The sequence below is a fragment of the Bidens hawaiensis genome, unplaced genomic scaffold (genome assembly GCF_021521415.1).
Source record: "Bidens hawaiensis isolate Kalapana, Puna unplaced genomic scaffold, B.hawaiensis_p1.1 tig00028049_1, whole genome shotgun sequence".
Lineage (NCBI taxonomy): Eukaryota > Viridiplantae > Streptophyta > Magnoliopsida > Asterales > Asteraceae > Bidens > Bidens hawaiensis.
In genome coordinates, this window is record NW_027494559.1 from 91,359 (window position 1) to 113,171 (window position 21,813).

Consider the following 21,813-nt stretch of genomic DNA (forward strand, 5'->3'; position numbering starts at 1 on the left):
ACTATGTCAATAGCTCTGACTTTGAAAGGACATATATTCACATGTATGTTTGGTCCTACTGACCACTTCTGGTCAAACAGGATAGCCATTTACCTGCCAATAAAGAGATATTGGGATGATTGAATATTAAACTGTTTTTATTTGGGAAATGATAGTACATTGACTACTTAGCCAATCATATGGAATTAATAGGCTAAAAGGACCATAGTATAGTCATTAACATGTATGGTTGCTTTCCCATGATGATGTAAAATCTAAGGTGATATAAACATAATGAATATGCTTATCTTTATGTGGAGATACATAGTTGTCTTTGCATGTCTCAGTATAAATCTCTCCAAATGATAGGTAGAAAAGTGATTACCCAGTCATACACAAGCCTGTTGTTATTTGGTCAACCAAAAATGAAACATCTTTAAATATGACAAAGAACATGTGTTAGAAAATTTGAGAAAATATCAAAAACAGGGGGAAGAATGAATAAATCAACCAAAAGTTGATAAGTGTTTTAAATATTTTATCAAACAAGAGGGTTACAACTAAGAACTACAAAGATGTTGACATAATCTGTCTCATCTTGAATGAAAGGCTTGTTAACTAACAGTAAGTCCAACGTTCAACCTCTATATATGTTTGAAAATCAAAAATACAAAAAGATCCAATAAGTTCTGTCATACAAAAACAAGTTTTTGACCAAATACAGAAGGTTGGAGTCAAATTGGGGTGATCAGGGGAAGCCAAGTAAGCTTTGAGAAAAGATATGAGGCATCATAGCACAGTGTTGACCATAATACATTATGCCTAAATTGAACCTTAATCATATCACCAAAGAGATGAAATTCATGCTAAGTTTATACCTGCTGTTAACCTATCTATATTTTCATAATAATACTGAGAATGAAGTATTGAGAAAGCTATCTAGTCAATATGATCCCTTTCTTGAGATCTTTTCAGTTAAAGAAAGAAACTGTTTTGAAGAGAAACACAACTGATATTTGATCTCTAAAGGCACAATTTGCTCTTAAACTATGATCTTTAATGAAAGATATAAATTTGAGAAGTGGTTTAAGTCAAAAAGTGTTGCATTTTGCCTTTAATTGGCTGAATATGTAAGTTCGGGTAAGGTTTGATGTTTTATAACCTTTCCGGGCACAAAACAGTTGAATATGTTTGAATATGTTATTTCGGGTAAGGTTTGATAATTTATGACCTTTCCGGGCAAGCTTAGTCATTTTTTACTAAGTCTATGATTTTCGGGCATGCTTTGAAGTGTTTTACACTTTCCGGTAGAGTACACTGTTGTACTATTTTCCCGAGCAAGCTTGAAGTCTTGAGATAATTATGTGATATAGCTAGTTTTTAACAAAAAATTCTTGTTCCGAGCAAGCTTTGCATTATTTATACTGATTGTTATTCCAAGCAAACTTTGTGAACTTAAGTTAGTACACCGACTAAGCTTTGTAATTTGTGTGAATATGTTGTTAGGAAAGATTTGTTAACCTTTCCGGGCACACTTAGATATTGTTATTTAAGTTTGTCATTTTCGGGTATGGTTTGATCTGTTGAAATCCCTTGGGTAAGGGCATACTTGATGATTGAATATGTGTTTCCTAGTAAGCTTATTGCTAACTTTGGTGTTTCGGGCAAGCTATTTTATGTGTTTTTAATCTCATTTATATAGCATGCTCTGTAATATTTGTTTATGATTTCTTTGAAATTTCAAGTGTTTTCGGGTAAACTTTGTTTTCCGGTCACACTTTATATTCCGGGTACATTTTTGTTCCCTCAATATACTTGGTAATTTCAAAACTTGACTTTCCGAGTACACTGTCTGCTAGAAGTTCTCTTCCGAGCACACTTTGTATTCAAGGAAGGTTATTAGGGTATACTTTGCATAAGAAGGTTGTTCAGGCACACTATACTTCCAAAAGGTTGTTCAGGCACACTGTATTTCCAAGTATGCTTGAATGTATATGTTTTGAGTATGATTGTTTGATTATGATTATGATTTCATTAGGATTTATGCTAGATCATATCATTTAATTTGAATTCAAAAAAATGTATATGGGGATCTTAATTGATTCCAGTAAGAATGATTATTTGATATTTCATACTTGATTATTTGCCTTGTGATTAATTTCTCAAGAAATCTAGTATTTCGGGTAAGCTTTCTTCATAATGTCTTGACTTTAAATTACTTTGATTGACCAAGTAAGGTTGATGTTTTATTTTTCGGGTAAGCTTTGTAAGTGGAAGTATACCGAGTAGACTTTGGATATATTAAACTTTCTGAGTAAGGTTTTATTAACTTAAAAGATAAAGATTGTTTTTAATATATCAAGTGGATAATGTTACTGTGTGATAGCTAATAATTCACAAAATGACAAAAAACATTTAAAACCCACTTTCAAAAGGTATATAAGAGGGAGTTAGGCAAAATTTTCAACATTATTTTTCCCTCTCTCTCCTTCCACTGCAACTCCTTACACCCAAAGAAACCTAACCAAATTATCGCAACCAAACCTTAATCCAAACCCTAACTTGAATCAGCCCTCTAATTCCGACTCGGTAAGCAACATTAATGTGTTTTCCGACCACGATTAGACAATAATGGGCTTTGATTATGTATCTGATTACTAATACTTTGTTTATGTGTTTAGGTTATAAACTTGTCGAAGAACAGGTTCTTGATGATTTTTCTTTCTCTTTCTTCTTCATTTTTATAACTTGAAATTACTTAAAGTAATGAACTTTATGACTAATTTCACTTTGAATATGTTTGTTTATGTGATTCAGATATGGCAGACGATTAACCCAAATATGTCTTCGAACCAAAACACAATATGTGTGCACTATTACAAGTCACACCTGACAATGAGCTGATGGCGAGGATGATAACATGGATGGCACGGTCAAATGTCAGTTTCGCGTTCACTGAAAGCCCTGTGATTTACAGAAATCATTCTTTAGATTTCTGGAGATCTGCAGACCTGGTTGAAGACATCAATGGTAAAAGAATCAAAGCAACCATTGCTAGACAATAAATACACGTTACAGAAAGGATGATAAGAAGATGCCTACGGTTGAATGATGGTGATCATAATTCCATAAATTTCAGCACACCTCACTTAATGAAGATATTTGAAGAAACAATGGGATATCAAGGAAATGTACACGATGGACAGTTTCAGAAGGGTATGTTCCCTATGTTGTACAGGTTTCTTATTCATCATGTGATACACGGATTTGCTCCAAGGAAGGGATCATGGACCTTGATGAGTCATGACTTGGCAAATGCCACAGTAGGAATTATATATGATCTACCTTTCAATTTTTCGAAGATGATATTTGAAGGATTAGTAGGAAACCTGAAAAGGGTGAAAAGAAAAGATTTTTACAATATCCAAGGTTCCTACAGATAATCTTCAATAGTGAACTTCAAAATCTACCCACTGTTGGAACTACACACCAACTGCAAAACCCTGATACATACAGAAGAATCAAGAATCCAGGTGTTTAAATATGTACAACTCAAATGTCCCATTTGAGATATTGCCATGGTTGTTGGACCATGATCTGAATATAATGACAGTGCCTGAGTTAAGCTCAGAGGAGGAAGGAGGAGATGATAATGAGAGTGATGATGATGGAGATGATGATGTTGATGGAGATGAAGGAGGAGCAGGGGTAGCTGTAAACATTGTTGCACCTGATCAGGGGGAGCAATTTGAGCAAATTGAACAACCTATTCTAACACCACCACAATCACCACCACAAACCCCACCACACCAAATCACTCACACATCACCTCAAACCCAACCCTTAAGCCAACCGGAAACTTCAACACATACATCTTTACCACTACAAACCCCACCAACAACAAGCCCAATACATACTGATCCATTCATTTCAAGCCCTCCTCATACACTATCACCACCACCATCCATTTTCCAAACTCACACTACAGAACAACCTGAATTTGAGCCTTTTTCTACATCACCACCTACAACCCCACATACAGACATGTTTCAAAGAAATTTGGACTTAATGTTAGAAGATGTTGAGTTGAGAAGAAGAAATGAGGAGGTGACTAATGAAAATGTGATGTTGTTGGAGAAGTTAGTACAAGCTAATATGAGAATTCAAGCCCTGGTGCAGGAGGTTGAGAAGACCTCAGCTGCCCCAAAACAGGGTGAGAATGAAGAAATACCAACTGTCTCGGGTGTGAATGTTGAAGAAACTGCAACAGTTGTGGAGACTGCTGATAGTTTAAAATTGATTATGATTGATTATGATGATGGAGAGGAAAGTAGTGAGGAGAGGAGGATAGAGGATGATGAATATGATGGTGATAGATCAGATGTGGGTGAACAAGACTATGATTACAATGAAGAAATAGTTAGTGTGGAGAGGGTTGGAGAGTATGCTGAGACAGAGGAAAGGGTTGAAAAGATGAATGTTGAAGAAAATGTTGAGAAAGAGAAAGGAGTTGAAAAGACATGTACTGAAGAGAATGTAGCTATCACTGATGTAGCTACTGATATTCTTACTGATATAGCTACTGATGTCTTAACTGACATACAGACAGAAGTAGAGACTGAAGTGATAAATGAAGGAGATACTGCTACTAAGGAGATAGTATTTACTGAACCAGAAATTGAACAAGCCTTAATGATCCAAGACTGTAGAGTATGATGAAGAAATGGATGAGCTTGATAGAGATATTGATAATTTCCCTCCTTAAACTGAAGAAGAATTAAAGAAAAGATTAGACAAGGGAAAAGAAAAAGTCACAGAAGAAGAGCCTACTAAGGCATATCAAGAGAAAGACATCCTGTTTACAGATGATGCTGATGCTGCCAATGATGCTCTAAAGGAACAAGAAAATATCTTAAGAGAGACAAGGGACAGAGAAATACTGGCCTAAAATATGGACCCTGTAGATTTAGCAGAGCAGGAGAACTTGATCACACAAGCCAAACTTTCAAAAGAAATAATTGATGATGTAGCTGATCAAGAGATGACTGAGGAGTTGATTAAACTGAGCAAAGTTGAGGAAGCAGACAACTCCTTGGCTATGGTGATTAGTATGTTTCAACCACAGAGCCAACCTGAACCTGAACCTGAACCTGAACCTGAAAAAATGCCTCAAAAGGAACCTGAAAGGCCAACTGGTGAATCTGTTGAAGAAATGATGGCTAATATCACCAGAATCAGGATGGAAAGAGCCAAAAAATTTGAACAAGTGTATACAAGAAAGAGAAAATTTGATGAACAAACAAGGAATGATGAGAAGAAAACAAAGAGGGGGAAATGGGATGAAAAGAACAAATGCTATGTTGAGACTCCTGATGATGAAGGTGGTAATGAAGCTAGCCCTATCAGGGAAATTCCACTACAGACACTGCAACCAGGACAAAAAATTCCAGGTGTTCCTGATGTGCCAATCAGAAGTGAACCAGATCATCCACCTTCTGATGAACCAAAGATTGATGCAATGAATGATTTAACTGAATGAGAGGATAAGTCCGAGGATTCAGATGATAATGATGATGACCCTGAAAATGATTAAGGAAAAACTGTCAAAGCTGCTAATGTTGTGTCTCCTCAAGTCACAATGACTGAGGAACATAGGGAAAACATTGAGCTGAGTGTGTTGGAAGCTTAAAGGAAAAATCCATTGGTTATAAAGTTAAGAAGATTTGGTATAAGCTTCAAAACCCTGGTTGCTATGAATGATGATGAATTGAAGCAGAGATTAGAAGAATAAAATAATACTCTCAAGAAGCTTATGCAACAAAAGAATAGAGATGCCCAGAAATACAGAGATTATCTCAGAAGGCATAACTATTCTGAAAAAAAAAGTCTGTCTCATTTTAACTTTGACCAACTACAAGATTTGTATAACAGTGAAAGAGAAAAGGTCATTGAAAAGTGTGTAAAAGAAAATGAGAAACTTGAAAAGACAGAAGCTTTAAAGAAAAAGTTTGGAGGTATGTGTGGATACCTGCTGGAAAGAGGTATGAAGCCTGAGATTGTTGAGAACCTATCCAGAGAATCAGTGTTGGACCAGTACAACAAATTGAAAAGAAAAGAAAAACTGAAGAGGGTCCAAACTGAGAGCTCTAAACAGTCTGAACCAACTGATGAACCTCAAGTAAAGAAGAGAGGAATTCAAACTTTGAGGGAGAAGACAAAAGAAAAAGTCAGATCAGTTGAAACCCCTACTCCTCAAGAAGTGAAGCCTGAACCTGAGGATGAACCATTTGTTCCTTGGGAGAATGAAGAGATGATCAACATTCTGAGGAACATAATGATCAATCAAAGGGGAATGAGTGAAGCAGACTTTAATGTCTTGGAAAAGGAGGATCTGAAAAACCTTTTCTATTTTCAAAAGAGTGAATGGGAAAAAGCTTTAAGAGAAGGTGAGAACCCAAGATACTATGCAAATGGAAGATTTGTACCTGCTAGGTTGGCAAACACTCCTGGAATGGCAAAAATGTTACTAGAACTTAAAGAACATGGATAAAATGTTGTTGAACTTGCCAATCTTCCAACTGAAATGGTAGAGGCCATCTACATAAAGTTTTTCAACTTAAGGCCTGGGAAACCAAAGAAGTCTATTCCTTTCAGGCCTCCAATTTCAAGAAGATTTCCACAAGGTGGAAGAGGTCAAGGAGGAAGAGGTGAATCAAGCAGTTCTACACAACAAAGAACAATAAGACCACAGTCAGATGTGGATCTTCCTAGAGAACTGTACTTTGATTCTGTCACTGAGTCCTTGAAGGTGATTATGGAAAGTAGACAATTGAGAAAGATTGTTGTTAGGAGTGACTTCCGTGAGTATAATGAAGAACAACTGGAAAGGATGGTCACTCTTAGATTGTATGATTATCGAAACAGAAACAAAATGGCAGGTAGACAGATGAATGATCTGTCAAAATTTTTGATGGAAGAAGCTGACAAAGGGTTCAAATTCTTAAAAGAAAAGAGAAATTGGAGAACAATCCAACTTCACAAGTCAAAAAGGACTAGGAAGCTGAGGAGAATGGACATAGCTGAGAGAGATTATCAAATGACTATCAGGGATGATAATCCATTGTCTAACATGAATACATGCATAAGTCTGGGAAGAAGAATGAGACGCCCCAACTACACAGTACAGAAGAATGGCATTATAGCTGAAATTGAATACAAAGAGAATGCTGATCATTTTGTACTAAGAAACTCTGATGGAAAAATACAGGGGATTATTAAGAAAGATGAAGACTTGACCTGCCTGCATAATGAAGATTTGATGGATATAAGGGATTTGGCTATACCAGAAAGTCACGCTCACTACCAAGCCCGTAATATCTTCAAAATGAAAGCTGCTTCTGAGATAGTCAATCGAAGACAAGCCATTCATAATGCAAGAAAGAGACAAGATCAATAGAATAGGCTTTGTTTTGTAATGTCTTCGGACAGTTTTTGAATATGTAATTTGTTTATGTTATTTGAATATGTAATTTGACTTTTGATTTGATGTGTATTTTGACTAAGTGTAAGTAACTGTAGAAATGTTTTGGGTCAGCTGAGGTGTTCCAAACTAGGGGGAGATTATTGAGTCAAACAATTGACCTAAGGGGAAGATTGTTGAGTCAAAGATTTGACCAAAATGAAGTACATGGAAGATTGGAATCTTCTCAACCTCCTCAGAATTTGATAAGTATGGATCCGGGCACACCTTAGACATCCGAGCAAGGTTTTACTTAGCCGGGTACGATATTTTGTCTATCGGGCAAGGTTAACTTCAAGTAGTCTTCTTTAGTGGATATCCGAACAGGGTTTGCAAATTAGTGTATTACCGGGCAAGGTTCACTAGTTTATGTAAATCCGGGCAAGGTTCACTTTATCAAGCAAGTCTGTTCTTCATAGCCAAGTAAAGTTCACTCCCGAGTAAGCTTTTGGCTAACCAAGTCCATGAAGCCAAGTGATTGGAAGACCGGGCAAGGTATTCATTAATAATAGCGGTCCGAGCATGCTTGATGATTGAAATGAAATATCACTAAGTAACATCGGGCAAGGTTCAACTCAAGCAAAGAACAGTACTCCCGAGTACACTTTGCTAATAAGTTATTTTATAGCAAAGAGTTGAAATGGATCATTGAAGAATAAGGTTGCTCGTAAGAGTTTGTCGGGCAAAGTCTGGCAAAGTCAAGAAGATTGAAGTCTACCCGGTGAGTATTTTGCTTGGTAAAACACTCTTCAAGTAAAGTCTACCCGGAAACTGATCTCGGGCACACTTCTATGCTACCAAGTCCTGAAGGATGGCAGAGTACACAGCGTACTCGGAAAATGAAGATTGATGCAAAGCCTACCCGGAAGACTTGTTTTACACTTAGATTATTTTGAATATGTAATTTGATTATGTACGTTGTATTTAGGGTTTCTAGAAGGAATGACAGCTATCCTAGGGTGGCAGGCCTATAAATAGAATATTTTAGGGCACGCCGCCTAAGACGGAAGACGGACACACGGACAAGGACAGACAGACACATTTATTAAGATAGAATATTGTGTGTGACAGCTGTCTTTGTACGGATAAACCCTCCTTCAAGAAACCCTAAATCGATTATCCTATTTGTATGATGAATGTTATATAAATGGAAATATTTTGAGTGAATCTTGTTTGTGTTGGTTATCATTGAATACTTATTAAGCAACCGTATATTTGTTATTGATTCCGCCTTTAACAAACGGTCATCTTTCTAAATATAGCAACCCGTCATTAACTCCTATTTCGACACATCAATCTGTGTGAGTTATGACATGATTAAGTAAGATCCAGCTGTAATCGAGGGACCTGACAATATTATAATTTTTTATTATCAACCTTTTATCATATATAATATGATTAAATAAACAAATAGTTAAATATAAATAATTAAATAATTTTTATAGTTTATATCAAGAGATTGTTTTTAAATAATTATTTTAAACTAAAAAAAGTATTTAATGCATTTGTATATATTTTCACTATTAGAAAAGATTTCTTTTTTTTTTAAATAAACATTGTAAATAATAACTAATTTATATAAAATACAACCTTTTATAAAATACTTAATGATTATGTAAAATAATAAGATTTAATATATATTTAAATGTGTATTTTAAACATATTAAGCCTTTTAAAATCTTTATCTATTTTTAATAACTAATATATATATATATAGTTTTATCCAAGGTTCGAAAAAGTGGCTAGTTAAAAAGTCGGTTTTAATAAAGTACCAATTAATTATTATATTTATAAGTATTTAATATAAATAAATTGGTTGAGTATATTAAATAAAATGTTTAATTGGTTTAATAACAAAAACATATAAAAAAAACGCATCTGCCGAGACTCGAACCCGCGCAGATGGCCGACACTCAACTTAACTCACACACCCCTGACCAGCTGCGTTGGGGTGTCAGTTAGTAACAATATCAGACTATTTATTTATAAACCAGTAGATCTAAACCCAAACAATACTATGAACCCTAACAAATCTATCGATCAAACCGTGTATTGATTGATCAATTTAGATTAGGGTTCTTGCAAAACAGATTAGGACGATCATAATCATATAACTAGTTACCTGTAAAGATGATAAATCGAGGGTTAAATTGATCGATAGTAGGCCGGCGATGGTTTTATCCAGAACAGGTCCAAGAACGACGTGAAAACTTAATTAACCTTAGGGTTATTGATGGCGTTGCTAGGAGGATTGTATATACCCGATTAATTGTATTATTACGAACGTTTATATGTATAACAAGATTGGTTGTATGTCGGCATGATATATTAAGTATATCTAATCCATAGAATTAACTAAAATAAACTGTCAGTTAGGCCGTTTATAGTAACAAGAATCATATGAACGATGTAAATTTGATTATTGACGAAGATTAAGGCTCAAGATATTGATACGGGTCACGGTTAATGGGTTAAGAATCTGGATAATTATATATTATTTTCATTTAAGCCCTTGGATATTGAAGGTGGAAGCATAAATAGGTAATTTTTTTGTTTTGGGTGATTTTTGCCAAGTTAAGAAAGTTATATTTATATCTTATATAATTAATTAAATAATGATACACTAATAATTGAGTTTGTCGATAAATGCGATATATTCTTAGCTAAATTTCTGAACACAAAGGCGGGCCGAGTCAATATTAACTTAGAAAGTTCGAGTTAGTCTCCCCTACTTTAGGGAAATTAAAGGAAACCATTAAATTTAGAGAAAAAAGGGGATTTTAAAATAAAAATCTATAAATTTATCATAGCACAGAACTTTGAATAGGTAAAATAACGCTCCAAATGCAAATCCGATAAGGGAACTTATATATAGGATGTACCAGCGGCGCATCCACCATATCCTTATTATTTTTACATTAGCACCGTTATCCAACCACTTTCAATTCTATATTATGACACACAATCTTACGCATCATGATTTCCATGCGAGGACTTCGATAATTATGTTCCGGACCATAATTATTTTCATCGCCGGATGGTCCACATGATTCGTCCCATTGTGTGGATTTACGAAACGTTTAAGTAAAACAAGATTTTGAGGGAACAAAATTAATGAGTTTTAATTTAGAACACTAGAAGGTCACTAATGTATAAAATAATTTCAAAAGTTATAGTGGATTTAAATAAAGCAAAGAAATTTAAGATGATTTTTAAACGTAAAGATATAAGTATTTAAAGTTTAAGAAGGGATAGCTTATATATAGTTAAGGTTAATGAGGGTAAAGAAATAGGATAGAAGTAGGTTTCAATAAACAATTTATTTAATCAAAAGAAACTTTATTTACTAGATAGAAGGTAATAGTTCAAATTGGAAATAATCCAAGGCCATAAAGAGACGTTACAATACGTAATTAAGAAAAAGACAAAACAGAATTAAGATAGATAAGAAAAATGGTAAAAGTATTCGGGGTCTTTGTGTAGCTTAATTGACGTGACTTGAAGCACCATGAGCATTTGCATTTATAGGGGTTGTAGCAGTAGATTGATTTGGGGTAGTTGAATAACGCGAGTTTGAACAGTTTGCAAGAAGGTTGTTTGGTGGAATGTGTCTGGTAAACTTGAGCTTGTGGTTGCGAGGTGTGGTAGTGTTGGATTAAGTAAGGTTGACCTTGATTGATGGGAGGAGCTTGAGGGACATGAGGTTGATGGGTTTGAGCCTGGTAAGCATAGGTCAAATAGTATGGTGTAGCCGTAGATTGGGCTTGATGAGTTTGGGTAAGTTGAGGGCACGCATTACAGAGGTGATTTCGGTTTCCACAATGGTAGCAAGCACGGGTATTAGGAACACCGGGTTGAGCAAGAGGGGTAGGTTTTTGCGAAACGGCTTATGCAGTAGGCGGGACATCGCAAGTGTTAGCAAGATGGCCATAACAATTACATTGGGTGCAACGACGGCAAAGACATTTAACTGGGTGGTGATAGTTGCAAATGTAGCACAACGGGTAAAGGCCGAGGTAAGGTTTCTTGCTTGAGGAGACTTGCGGGTGGGTAGGATTTGTTGCAGCAAGGTTCTTACGTTTCTTGTTGTGAGGATGAGTGGAGGTAGATGGTATGTAGTCACCAGCAGAAAAATTTGTGGGAAAAGTTGAATCGGTTGCATTGATGTTTTGAATTTGGGTCACTATCCTAGGGATCGCAACAGCTATCTCTTTGGCGATACAGGCAGCCATATGGTGGTCATGAGAACTAGACGATTGATGTCGAGGACGATGGTGATTTCTTAAATGAGACATTCTACGAGGACCAAAAAAACGAAGATTTATAAGATGAAGGATAAGTTGAGGAAAATATTAGGATAATAAAATGTTTAGGTATGTAGGTAACTTATAATAAATAGCATTTCCTTGAGAAGTAAAGGGAATTACGTCATGAGGACTAAAAATAAAAGTTTATAAGATGAGGGGGTACATTGCGTAAATAGTTGTTAAATGATGTGGTCAATAAGATTAATGCGTGATGACTACACGAGGAGTTAAGTCAGTTTAAAATTTAGATTTTATTAAGTTTATAATAAACTAACGAAATATAAATCGTGGATGCTGGCATTCCATGAGCTTTCCATGGCAATTTGAATGGCCCAACAAAACTAACGAGTAAAAACAACTGAGTTGGATAGCCCATGAGCATTACATGGCAATTTGATTTTCCCAACAAATTAACGAATTAACAATGCAATGAAGTTTGTCGGCCTAATGAGCGTTACATGGCGTTTTAACCGACCAAACTAATAACGAACTATCGAAATAAATATGGGTGATCGGAGTATCTTGTGAACCACCACGTTTGATTACTCTAACAAAAACACGAAAACAAGTTGAGAAATGGATAGTAGGAGTGCCCATGGGTTCCATGGATTTTTCACCCAACTAACCATTTAAATAACGGAACACAGTAATCAGGAAAACAGAGTTTAGCCACGAATCACCGTGAATTAGATTTAAAAATATACAGGGATGCAACCACTAATATGGTCACAATTGACATCTTAGGGTGTCGGTCATATGGCATTTATGGGTCTCGCTAGTGTCCATAGGGTCAGGTTATCACCCAGGTAAGGAATAGCGTCTTACCTTTGGTTCTTGGAAGCGTTTTGCTAGTGCCCAACTCACAGTTTCTCTTCCCCTTTCATCTATCACAGGCACATGCCACTTAACCTCGCCCTAATGTAACATCCTACTTTTGGTTATAATAAATAAATGAAATTTCGTTTATTCAATAAAGTGTCGTGTGTCGGTTTAGATAAATAAACTATAAGACGACAAGCTTGGACTTTAAAAGAAGGAATAAGAGATGGAATGGGCCTTAGGTACATGGGTTTAAGGGAGTATAAATACCCCTTAAACCCTAAACCTTTTCATTTTTATCTATCTCTACACCATAGCCTATACCATCAAAAACACACAAACACTATCCTATAACCCAAGCCAAGATCCGAAGGTGAAAACCCGAGCTTGTTGTTGCTGGAACTTCGTGACGAGCCAAAGCTACACCAAGACCAGATCGTGATTCGTAAACCGACTCATTTAAGGTACGTTTATAGTTAGAAATCGTTCATTAGAGTTCGGATTTGTTTGGGAAATCTCGGACCTATATGAGAATGATAAAAACGAATCTAATAAAGCAAACCTTACTAAAATCCGCAAGCATATGTTAGGTTAATTGATCAACTCATGAACCGTATGCCTATATGTATAAATCGCACCCTCTAAACGCGAATGTTTGAACGATTGGATGGTTAAGGTTTATAGGCGCTGAGATTGTGAGTTCAATGGTACCAAATTCATGATATTTCGTTAAGAATCGAAGGTTTAATTGCAGTTCTGGTGTACGTTGACTAATTCGTGTTCTTGACGTGTAATTCGTTAGGATAAGGTAACGAATTAATTAACCCAATTCGTTCTGGCAAGGTAACGAATCAGTTCACCAATTATTTATAGCAAGATAACGAATCAGTTAATCAATTCGTTATGGCAAGATAACGAATCAATTCACCAATTCGTTATGGCAAGATAACAAATTAGTTCACCAATTCTCTATGTTGAGACAAAGAATCAGGAGATTCGTTAATAACCAATTCATTATATTCAGATAACGAATTAGGCAGTGTCCAGATGACGAATCAAGTTGTGATAAGCTAACGAATCAGATAACGAATCAGGCTTAATTCTTTATTGAGAATGTATTAATGAATTAGAAATAATTTAAAATCCTAATGGAAAATGTGTCAAGACAGTTAATGAAAATAAAATTTTTCCAAGCTGACCTGACAACTTAACCCCAACCAGGGGCTCTGCCCCTTCGACCCCACTAAAGGCTACCTCCCCTAGAACCCTGTTGCCAGGGGCGCTTCCCCCGGACCCCCGTTCGTTGTGGGTTATAAACAAACTAGAAATACGATAAGTAGTAATAGTTAATTGATACATGTAATTATTATACAGTTAGTCGTGCACAGCTCAAGAAAGGAATAACCATTAACGGTGAACGTAACCGAGTTCAGGTGAGTTTCTAGCCACATTTCCTTGTTATGCTTTCGAGGCTGTGTGCATACTCGATGTGATAGTTAATACACTTACCTTAAATGGTAAGTGCATGCCATGTATGATTTATATGTTAATTATGTATATCTTGAATGTGAACGAAAGCTTGTTGGTACGTGAACGATCTTTGGATATTGCACGTAGTGACAAGGGAGGTATGTATGTAATAGATGAATGTGTATGATAGATGTATGTACAACATATGAATATGTATGAATGAGTAAAGAATGTATATGTATGTTACGGGTATGTAAAGACAGAATGTACGAAGACGACGAAGTAAGGAATCAGACCCTAATAATATCTGAGCTAGAGAAGAAAGGGATCAGACCCTAGTAATATTTGAGATAGAGAAGTAAAGAGGGATCAGACCCTACTAATACCTAAGATAGACAAGAAATGGATCAGACCCTAATAATATCTGAGATAGAAAAGGAAGGGATCAGACCCTAATAATATCTGAGATAGAATGGACAGCAAACATAAAGTATGAAAGTAATAAAGTATGTATGAAAGAATGAAATGAAAGCAAATTAGTAAAGTAATTATTATGTATCTTAGAATGCATGATTTAAGGTAAGTGTATGTATTGTATGATGTATGATTAACTAGAACTCACTCAGCGTAGCTGACTTTTAGTATGCACGCAGGTGAGTATGATGAGATAGCTGAATTGAGCGGGGTGACACATGGCAGAAGAATAAAAGTCTGGCATCTGAAAACTTATTATCTGTATTACATATAAAACATTTTAGATGGACACAATAGTAATTTTGTAAATTTAAGACACTGTTAAAATTAACTAATGAGATACCGCTAAAATTAATATCCTCATCTCAGACGTCGTTCAATATTATCTCCGGCGACATTTAAATTAGGGTTATTAATTACACTCTTCGTCATCCTTCAATTGCAATCATTTTGTGAAATGAGTTCTGAAACCGTTGGAGAAGGTGGATGTCCACCTTTGCCTTTAATGTCGTTCAGTTACACATAATTGAAGAGGAGAGGTTTTAATCGGTTGCTGATTATTTGAAGGAGCTATTACCCTATCATTCAAACACACCGTGAATTCCCTTTTATGGGGTCTCTCCTCTCGGCATCATCTTCTTGAAGGCAAATCTTGTAGTTCCCCTGAACCGGTAATCACCATCACCATCTGATACACAAATCAATTATAATTCTCATAGTTTTTCCCTTTTGCAAACAGAGTTTGTTGATTAATGAAGTGTGGTGGTGGTGGGTTTTTAGATTTACGCTAATTTAAACTGCATATCATTATAAAGTTGCAAACTTTAATTTGGGTTTGTCTTCTTGAATCTTGTTCAGTAATTCATTCACCCCTGGTACAAACCACCACCATGATAAAAATAAATTAATACCCTTTCAAGTTTGATAAGTTACAACAGTTTGATTAATTGGATGACTAAAGGGGGTATATGGAGAAAGTGGTTGGTTTATAACTCTATATCAAGAAATAGTTAAAAGAAAAGAAGGTTGTTCGTTATGATAGTCACTCATAAAGCTTGATTTGGGTTTTTTTTGTCATGCTGTTGTGATTGATGAGGACGCTGTAAAGATTTATTCCCATATTATCAGGTACCACCAATTCCGTGTTACCACCCGATTCTACTAATTCTATGGTTTGTTTTATTTAATCTATTGCTACCTTGCTAGATTTTAATAAGCTTTTGTGCACTGTTTTGTTTTTTTTCTTTAAATTTGTTCAGTAGTTTAATAAGCTTTCATTTGTATCATATAAAATTACCATTAATAAAAAACACTTAATGAGTGGTTTCTCAATATTTATAAACATAGTTGATGGCATATGGGCTATTTTTTGAAAGAATGCTTCATTTTATTGATATCACAATCCAAATTGACATGTTTGCCTCTTGACACCATAACAGACATTGAGATACTTTTATCTAATTATGTTGAATATCTTTCACTTATGAATTTAATTAATTCTGGGATCCTTTTTTACATATAAGTTTTTATATAAGAATATTTCATATTGAAAATTGTAGACCATCATGGTTGGTGGATACCAACCGAATTGCAACAAAGATTAGAAGTGCTTCCGGTGCATGTGACCGCGAAAACATCAAATGGAATAGCAATTCCACAAAATTATGCCCAAACTGTCACCATGTATATAGTCTATAACAGTGATGTTCTCTCTATTTTACATTCTTAAATTATTATAAAATACTTTAGGTTCATCAATGATGACCTAACATTTAAATGTTAGGTTCCAAAATTATGCTAGCATAGGAGCCCGCACTTTGCGGCGGGATTGTATGAGGGTGTTAACGATGACGTATATGTTATCAGGTGTATTCACAGGATAAGAGAAACCATATTCAAGAAATGGATAAGTTATACTACTTATTTAGTTAATATACAAATAAATGTTGATGAACCGTTAACTTAGATAGTACCATAAACTTATTTATAGTAAAACTAATTGAAAGTATTTTTACTCTCGCGTTACGACGGAACACGTAAAATGTGTTTGGATAATTTTTAACGTCAAAAGAAACTAAACAAGTTTAAGATTGTGGATGAACTTAATAAATGAAAAAGGTTTACACGTTTATAAGACGAGACCTTGATATCTTTTAAGACCGAATGAATTCAAGCTTTACCAAGCCGGCCCTGAGTAGGTCACAAGCAATCCAGCTTGTTTAGTTTTGAATGGTGGCACCCATGAATAATGGTAGGTAGTGATGGCTAACGATGGAATAAATACACGAAAATCAGTACATCTAAACATAAACTCGATTCAAAATCCATATAGATAAAAGTGCCTTTTGAAACAAATATAAAAACAACCAAAAACAGAAACTGTATTTGAACCAATGATAGGCATATGAAGTTACAAGAACATCAAACAATGCCTAACACAGGTTGTTAAAATGTATATAGCAAATTTTGATCATCCAATTTTGGGCCGTTACGATGACCTAGCATAATTTCGGTTATTTGTCCTCATACGTTTTTCCTACTAGCATAATTTTGGAACCTAACATTTAGGTTCATCAACGATGACTGGGGTTGCCCGAGGAGTTAACTTTGACCGGTCGGAACAGGAAATCACAGGGCATTTACTTGCCACAAGTGGTGCAAGTGGCTTCCAACCATACCCATTTATTGATTAACGGTTGAACAAAATGATGTAATCTGTTACACTTATCCTTAAAAGCTTCCAAGTAATTTTCATTTAGTTTTTTTCTATATGATAATATACATTTTGTGTAACATGAGTCTTTTTTATTTTGTTTAGGGATCTATTAAAATTGAAGTGTGTCCCACTCCTTTCATAGAGCAATTAAAGCTTACGATACTGGAACCAAGAAACACATGATTATTTTGAGGATTTTTATTGGCATAAAACAGGCTAAATAAAAATCGTTGTGTTAGACGGGGTCCAGCAAGGGTGCAAAAATATTATGGTTTTGTATGTAAGCCGGGTAAAAGGCGAGAAAGCAGAAAAACCAATTGGGTTATGCACCGAGGTCATTTGGGAACAGGAGAAGATAAGGAGGGCGAGCACTTGATTTCAAAAATCCTTTAACCACCACCACAGTCAAAACCAAATGAAAATGATGAAGAGATTGTTGTTGCAGACTTTGACTTTCCAATTGTTAAAGTTGACCACCAAGCCTAACTCTGTGATATTGATTATTGAACTGTCTCGTGCTGAGCGACGGGTCCCAGATTTGGCAGGCCTTAAACAATATCCTACTGAGCCTCTTGCAGGTATTTTCTCTTGTAGATTATTGATTTAGCAAAAATTGAAGAGTTACAACATCAAAACATTTCTGATTACTATTTTTAATTTAGAATGAGATGTGGCCCATGTACGAGGCTGAGGTTGAAATTTCAAGCAGGAAACTTGGTGATCATGACAAAGATATGATTAATGAAAATCATGTTTTTAGGGTACCGGGAGCTAATAATGAGTCAAGTTGGAGAAGAATCAACATGGTGGTATAGCGAGTCACAATATATATTAAATTCACAACAGCATGTTGACGGGCTTACTTTGTGTGATGAATTTTTTCATGTCAATCTCCTTAAAGTTCTAATAGAAGACCATAAACGAAACGGGCTACTCAACACCTAAGTAGTTTTGCACAACATAAATGGTAGGGTTCGTAAATTAGTTTTAAACTTTTATTGTATACCGAATGCGTACTATATATATGTCTACATATGACATAGTACACACCCGTAAGCAACCGATTTTCGTTAACTTAAAAATAATTTTGCAAAGAGAAACTTAAACTTCATTTTATTTTTGTGTGATAAGTTATACCGACTATAAATTTTTACACCACCAATGTTGGTACTTTAACGAATTGAACCCCTACAGATTGAATCTGCTTTGTGTTCCCGCCGCAACATGCGGGCTCTTTACTAGTGTTTTATAAGTTATGTTTTGATTTTGAAAGACAAGATGAATGTTTTAAGACATGTTATAAATTATTATTGTAATGTTATGAAAGTTTTAATATTCCGCGAATGTTTTAATTAACTCTGATAATTGGAACTATGTTTATGAGTAAATCCAACGTCCAAAGTGAGGCACCGGTAGCGGGGCCTTACACCTAAGGTGTACGAGTGAAAACAACAGGTGGGAATTCTTAAGGAATTTCCCAAAAAATAAAAGCAATCTAATTTTTGAAAAGTTTTCTTTGAATGTTGAGGCATAGCCTCGGATTTTGTGTGTGTGTGCATAACAATAAATAATTAAATAATTATCTAAGAAAGCTGTAAACAACATATTTTGAACACATAAAGGTAAACAGATAGGCACGTATAGGGTTTCTAAACATATGTCTAAGGCAAATTCTAACGACCTATCTTAAACCTTCGGCTTTGATACCAATCTGTCACACCCCAACCTACGGCGAAAATGTCGGGGCGCGAACTGATTGTCACAGCTCTCATGGTTGCTGTGATGCACAATATAAGTTTCAATATCTATTTAATAATTTCAAATAGGTTGAGTGAGCAACACACCAGTTTAAATGTACATATAGTATAGTATAAAAATAAGTAGTACAACAAGTCATATGAGAATAAAAATTAACCAAACGAGCAAGTATAACTGAGATGTCGAGAAGCACAAAGGCTATAACGACTGGCATATGATCATACTAGACTGAGATGACCTCTCCAAATGCGGAAGCATATAAAGCAAGTAAGCACATAAACAAGTAAGGTATGAGTCGTTAACACATAAGACAATAGTTGCAGTTTTGAGTATAAGTATATATGAGAAGTATATTTACGCATATTTCCCCAAAACATTAAAAATGAGAAAAATAGGGGAATGTGGTACTCACCTTGGCCAAATAACAAAGGTGGGAAAGACTACGACATGAAAGAGATAAACCACGCTCGACGAGGTATATCAACAAACGAAATTCCTAAATAATAATATTTACGGAAATAAGAATACAAAGGTGGGAAAGACTACGAAAATAAGAAAGATGGGGAATGTGGTACTCACCTTGGCCAAATAACAAAGGTGGGAAAGACTACGACATGAAAGAGATAAACCACGCTCGACGAGGTATATCAACAAACGAAATTCCTAAATAATAATATTTACGGAAATAAGAATACAACAACGAAACCCAAAAATAGATAGAATTTCGGGATTTGATGATTTAATGAGTTCTAGCCGAAAATATATATTATAATATTTTATTATCAACGTTTTATCGTATATAATATGATTAAATAAACAAATAGTTAAAAATAAATAATTAAATAAATTTTATAGTTTATATTAAGATATTGTTTTTAAATAATTATTTTAAATTAAAAAAAAGTATTTAATGTATTTGTATATATTTTCACTATTAGAAAAGATTTCTTTTTTTAAAATAAACATTGTAAATAATAACTAATTTATATAAAATACAATCTTTTATAAAATACTTAATAATTATGCAAAATAATAAGGTTTATATTTATATTTAATTATGTATTTTAAATAAATTAAGCCTTTTAAAATCTTTATCAGTTTTTAATAACTAATATATATATATATATAGTTTTATCCGAGGTTCGGAAAAGTGGCTAGTTAAAAAGTCGGTTTTAGTAAAGTACCAATTAATTATTATATTTATAAGTATGTAATATAAATAAAGTGGTTGAGTATATTAAATAAAATGTTTAATTGGTTTAATAACAAAAACATATAAAAAACAACGCATCTGCCGGGACTCGAACCCTCGCAGATGGCTGACACTCTACTTAACTCACACACCCCAGACCAGCTGTCACACCCCAACCTACGGCAGAAATACCGGGGCGTGATCTGATTGCCACAGCTCTCAAGGAACTATCATTGAATTATGAAGCGACAATATCTAATTAATTTATTTATTATCAAATAACATTCATATACAACAAAAATAAATAAAATTACAAATACAAAACCAACTATTTTTGTATATGTTTTATCCGAAAGTCATCTCTATGTGAGCTTCAGTTCGATAAGCAATCCAATCTATAACCTGCAAATGCGTACAAAATATATATATTTGTCAACAACACATGTTGAGTGAGTAGATTCACCAGTTTTGACACAAACAAAATGATAATATATAATGATATAAATAATAGAGTAAAAATAAGCAAAACTGTTATCTGTGAGTATAAACAATGAAAGTGTTAAGCAAGTAATGAGTGTCGGTGAAACCATTGCCAATGCGATCGGGCTCCGGCCACTACGACGGTCGTATGATCATACTATAATGAGATTATGTTGGACCTCTCCAAATGCGATTCAAGTAAGCAAGTAACATGTAGTCATTCAATTGATACACAACACAAATATCACAGTTTGCGCCTGAGAAATAATAAGATAAATAATTCGATAAATGGTACGGAAGTGTCCCTAAAACATTTGAAAACAAGTAAAATAGGGGAGTGATTACTCACCTGATTAGTAGAACAAAACATAAGTGAGGATGTGAGAATGATAAATCCTTCGAGATATACCGTCAAGGATTCCTAGGTAAATAATATTAATATAAATTAATTAATAATGAGACAACACGTATAAAGAATTAAAGTTTCAATGTGATTTGAGTTATATTCGGGATTAAGATGTTTATAAATTGATCGAAGGGTTTATGTTGTTATTATTAATCAATATTATTAGTTATCATGAATTCACAAGATTATTAGCTTAAATATTTATACTAGTAATATATAATTTATAAATAAAACATGAGATATAATACACTTACATAAATAAAGGTTTAAATAAATATTGCAATTATATTAATAATTATAACTCGTAATATAATAAATACTCTAATACCAACGTTGGAATATATATATATATATATATATATTAAAATCTCTAACGATAATCTAACTTTATAAATATAATTAATACGTTCTGAAAATACGTTGACTATAATCTTTGTTTAAAGAGTAAACATACATATAATATATATAAATATAAGAAATTGGTAAAAACGATTGATGACGAGAAACGTCAATAATGATGTTCGGGTTTTAATAAAGTTCATTTAAAACAATATATATACTTATAATACTTATAAAGTGCGTGTGTGTATATATAACGAGATTATTTGCCAAGAAACGTAAAACTTAATGGTGTCGTTTAAATAAAATATGGTTTAATTTATATTTATTATGAATTAAGATAATTTATAACCC

General features: G+C 34.3%; 1 pseudogene; it reads left to right on the forward strand.

Annotated features, from left to right (window-relative positions):
* Positions 1-4,930: 4,930 nt before the first annotated feature.
* LOC143576287 (SUPPRESSOR OF GAMMA RESPONSE 1-like) lies at positions 4,931-18,229 on the forward strand (annotated as a pseudogene).
* The last annotated feature ends 3,584 nt before the right edge of the window (positions 18,230-21,813 follow it).